This window comes from Capsicum annuum, unplaced genomic scaffold (assembly GCF_002878395.1).
Source record: "Capsicum annuum cultivar UCD-10X-F1 unplaced genomic scaffold, UCD10Xv1.1 ctg59633, whole genome shotgun sequence".
Taxonomy (NCBI): domain Eukaryota; kingdom Viridiplantae; phylum Streptophyta; class Magnoliopsida; order Solanales; family Solanaceae; genus Capsicum; species Capsicum annuum.
Window position 1 is genome coordinate 5027 of NW_025868366.1, and position 5273 is coordinate 10299.

At 40.1% G+C, this 5273-nt stretch overlaps 2 pseudogenes; both read right to left on the reverse strand.

Moving 5' to 3' along the window:
- Nucleotides 1–1043: 1043 nt before the first annotated feature.
- Nucleotides 1044–2264, reverse strand: LOC124893438 (annotated as a pseudogene).
- Nucleotides 2265–2968: 704 nt separating this feature from the next.
- On the reverse strand, nt 2969–4180 carry LOC124893439 (annotated as a pseudogene).
- Between the last annotated feature and the right edge of the window lie 1093 nt (nt 4181–5273).

Here is a 5273-nt window from a genome sequence, read left to right on the forward strand (position 1 = left end):
CATGAAATTCAATGACGATGTCGCTGGAATAGTTCAACAAGAGCCCCCTGTCTCCACACAAAGGATTCGCACCTACAGACAAACGAACTGAAGGAGAGCTACTAAGGGGACTATGTCTCAGCATATTTATTTCATTAATCTGTACTCTAAATAGCACATCTACAGCAAAACGAAGGTATTGCTGGCACTAAAGTGAAACACTAGACGTTCTGCATATGAATCCCATTTTATATAGGTAGTAAATGGTATTCCTCATCTAATATGCATGTAAAGCTACTTACTTCGTTCCTCATATTAAGATTGATATGGCATCTAATTTTGAAGATAAAGAAAAGGATAAAAAATATTGAAAAAAACATTGATTTTGCTCATGACTGGTTTGGTGAGAAAGCAAAAGAGATGTTTCCACAGTTGCATTGAATCGAAATCTTTCCCGGAGGGGGGAAAAGCGGAACCTAGAATCCTATCCATAATGCAGTGATAAACAAAGAGAAAGTGTTCAATTTCTTTTTCCCGGATTGCAAATCCGATATCATGTTAAAAAAAAGAAGGATCCAACGCTGTAATCTAATGAGATTGTAGCTGCATCAATGAGAAGTTCTTTCCAGACATTTCCCGTAAGAATGTTTCACTAAATTGATAGCCTATGAGAAATCCATGCACAATAATACTGTAAGATGTGTTGTCTGAAAGGCAACCAGTAGTCACTATTTCTCTTAGCATATTTACATACACATAGTTCTGCACCAGTCAGGAACTCCAGCACCAAAAGAGACTGGAAGGAAACATAGAATTGACCATCTATTCATATACTCAAAACGCTACAATGCCCAAGCCAATCCGAGGATGAAGCCTGCTCGAAGTGCCTCACTTTGCAGCTGGAAAGGGACTCACTAGATTTCATCTTTACAGTTACAAAATAAGAACACACCACAGTACCCACAAACTCAAGGCAAACTTTCAAAAACTTTCCGCATTGTTCAAGCAACAGACATTTAATTTGCAAGAATGGCACGTTCATATGTGGAAGAGAACAAAGATAATCACAAGTATGTGAATTCATTGAGAGCCAACGGTATAATTCTTCAACTACTAGTAGTTACTACGAAAACAATAAGCATACAAACAAATCAACATCCTCCATAACACCTGTGGCAAGTACCTCCATCTATTTTCAAACAACAATAGTCTTCAAAAACTCTTCCATTAATGTACAAAAGATTGTTGCATATTTAACCCAAACATAAAACCCCTAAAATCCAATCCCTTAAGCCTTCTTTGGTGACTTTTTGGCCTTTGGTGTCGAAGCCTTCTCCTCGGAAACAGTAGATTTCTTAGACAACAGAACTGGTTCAATGTTGGGGAGAACACCTCCACTTGCAATAGTAACACCAGCCAAAAATTTTCCCAGCTCCTCATCATTCCTCACTGCCAATAGCAAATGCCTTGGAATAATCCTCGTCTTCTTGTTGTCCCTCGCCGCATTTCCAGCCAACTCCAACACCTGTGAACCCAAAAAAACAAAAACATAAGTAAAAAAATTACAGATCTGAGAAGAAAATCAAATGGGGTTTTTAGTTTATGTAATTCTAGTACCTCAGCAGCAAGGTATTCAAGAACAGCAGCGAGATAAATAGGAGCACCAGATCCAACACGCTGAGCATAACGACCCTTCTTCAAGTAACGAGCAATACGACCAACTGGAAACTGAAGACCTGCTCTTTCACTGATTTGGTAACAGCCTTCTTCTTTGAGCCACCCTTTCTTCCTCCGGCACCTTTGGATCTGGTGCTACGTCAACACAAAAGAGTGACAAAAATACGCTATAATTGAGTTCAGAGGTAATAGGATCCCCTGAATTTGGAGTGTGTCGTAGCAAATTTGGTCATAGTTTAGGGGTAGTAGATGCTTTACTCTATTTTTTGAAAAAACTTGGTTTGAATTTAGATGCAGCCTATTTAGAAGAAGAAAGAAGTATACAAAGACTATTGCTGTCTAAAAATATTCTTTGAAAAGTAACTTTTGTTCTTGTTTGAAAGAACTACAATGCTTTATTTATAACTCTTAGCTAATGATCTAGCTCTGCCTCTGCAAGGGGGTGTAATATAGACAACCTACCCTTATGCAAGCCGATTCTATGACCCCATTCCAATGACTTATAGGTCACAAAGCGACACATATGTAAGTAGCCTACCCTAACACTGCTTCCAATGCTCAAACCTGTGACCTATAGATCCCATGGAGACTTGCGTAACCGCCACCATCAACAACTGATTCCACGACACAAACCTATGACTGGCATATATGTAAGCAACCTATCCGGATGTGCAAGTACCAATATGACTTCGTAGCTCGAACTCATGAGCTATAAGTCACACGTAAACTTTATTGTCAGCCTATCCTGCTGTTCAGGTACCAATGAGTGATTTGGACGACTCGAGCTCACGCATAATTGTCCTTGATCCAAAGCCAGAGAAAAATGATTCTCCTAATGTACATAGTGTGATGGTGAAGTATACTTTATTAATTCTTACTATTGAAAAGGGCAGCCCGCTGTGCTAAAGCTCCCGCTATGCGCAGGGTTTGGGGAAAGGCCCACCACAAGGGTGTATTGTATGCAGCCTTACCTTGCATTTCTGGCAGAGGCTGTTTCTAAGGTTTGATCTCGTGACCTCCTGGTCACATGGAAACAATTTTACCGGTTAATCCAAGGCTCCCCTTCAAAAGCAGCGTCGACGAAAATCGTTTGACTGGTGAAGGGAAAGAATACCTTCAACTACTAGGGATGGTTTTCAAATAAAAAAAAAACAATAATAATCAAGAGGAGTATAGAACTAATGTATTCATTTATCTCAACTTCCCTCTTTGAGAGAGCCATAGAAAAGTACTCTTGAGCAGTTCCATAGTCATTTACATTAGCATTAGCAGTCCTCGAGTACGAAGAAAAAAGACAAAGAAGATACCGACGAGCTAGTTACACTCATATACGAATGAAAACAAAGAAGAGACTCTCCAGGTCAAAATTCCTAAATGGTATGTAGAACAAAAAGGATTAGCGCTATGTATATACTCGTAAAGCTTTACCAATCGTTGCTTATTCTGCTGCTGCCGATGGTACTATGGCCAAACTGTTAGCAATCAGTTCTTCTGAAGACGACTCCTCAAACTTGGGGACAAAGCTCATTGTGTAGTGGAACTCGATTTGTAGGCGCTGATGAAGGGGTGTCGATGCCATCAATCCTTTTTTTACATCAACTTGTAACTCCCTAATAGGGATTGCTGCCAAAAAACTCTTAATGTACACTTTACATGCCTCTTTACCTCTATAAATGATGTTCTTTTCAGGTACCCTGTCTTCCTGCATACTGTCGTTGCTGTTGGTGCTCATGACAATTTTTCTTTCATCCGCAGCCTCTTTGACATCGGTTTTCTCTTTTCTATCGCAAGATGGCTTATCATCTGATTGTTGAGACTCACTAGGTACTTGCATAATTATTGTATCTTGGTCGAATTTGAGGATATATGCCTGATTACAACCCTCAAAAAGCCTCTCCCCAAGTGTGTCAATGATATAGTACGCGTCTTTTTCAACCTTGAGGATAAAGAAGTGGACATTCCAACTCACAATGTAAACACAGGAGTCGCCATGACGAGGAGTTTCTTGAGTGGACTTAGAAATCTCGTCCCATATGTTGTCAAAAGACATGGCACCATGAAGGAAGTGGAATCCTTCCTCTTCTTCGATTCCTTCAGGATGAAAGAACCCAATGAATGATTTTTCTGAGACTACTGAGAGAGGACGGACTTTAGCCTCGAGAACTGTCTCGAGGTCAAAATGCTTATCTGGGAAACGTTCCCTATAGGTCTCGTTTTCACAAAGATCCCTCCACTGCATCGAGCCTTCACAGATAAGAGAATCAAGTTGGGACTTGATGGGCATACCTTCAGCATTGCAGTGGAACCAATCAGCTATGACAGCAACCAAGGCTGTACAAGCGCTTTTACCAGCAGCTCGTTCACTTCGTTGATCAATTGAAGCAAAGAAGATCTGAGTCTACAGCTTCATTTGTCCATCACGGCTTATTATTTCTTTCTGCTCCCAACTACCCACAGCGAAACTTTCATCTCCAAACTCAGAGACTGAAATCGGAGAAGTTTCCTCAGATTTGTGCCCCTGCATGAACTACACACATTAGTAAGAGGACTAGTTATGACATATATCTTCAATCATGAACAAAAAAACCTCAGCAGTTAGATACTTGATAAAAATGTACTCAACTTCCTCTTCCTCCAGGAAAGAAGACTACGTTTTGAACTCTGCTCTGCAGATTGATTTGTTGCAGTTGTATCCTCAGGGTACTTGTGCCTTATGTCTGATATATGATGGCTGTAGTGGACTAAATCCTCGTCACTGCTGCTGCCGCTTGTATTTGAACAAAATGATCCACCATCATGGTTTGCATAGATGAGTGCTTCATAACTGAATGACTTCTGAACACTTGTATCCTCTTTTCCTTCCTCAGATTCTCCTTCCGAATCCTCATCAAGTGAATTTGTATCCACAGGATAAACATAATCGGGATCCTCACTTCTGACTGAGTTCCTTCCATCACTGCTGCTTCCTTCCTCTGCATGATATGCCTTCTTGTGTCTCCTAAAAGATAATGATTTCAAAAATTTAAACTTTCGTAGACCTGCTTTTAAAGAACCACCCCCATTTCTATCTGTCAACAAAGCCTTTCCAGGGTTCGGAGATACTGGAGCAGACATGATAAACTTCGGAAATGTCTCTGAAGCTTCATGAGTGTTCCTCAATTCCACAAGGTAGAGCACTAGCTGTCAACAAATATATGAACATATCTTTAGGAAACAGTCGCATTAGATAATATATTCACGTAACTGCAGGAATACAAGAACGCAAGCAAAAAGCATGTGTTTTAGTTTCTCTTACACAAAGTGAAAGGCAACTCTTGAAGCTGCCAACAGAGACTTCCAAAGGAACGAAAATTTCAATGCCCTCTTGTTTATCTCCAGCTACTGAAGCAAAGTCTGCAAGATTCAATGTTGCAGCAGAAAGTATGGGTACCTTCTAATTTGGTCCTTTGCTTGTACCCTGATTCAGCATAAGTATGAATAAATACAAAGAAGGGAGTAAATGAACAATGAAAAGCTAAAACCAAAACTAAAGGATTAGAAGCACGAAATAATACACCCGTGGATTGGAAAACACACGATTATCATGAACGATAGGTTCAAAGCAGTCAAAGGAACAT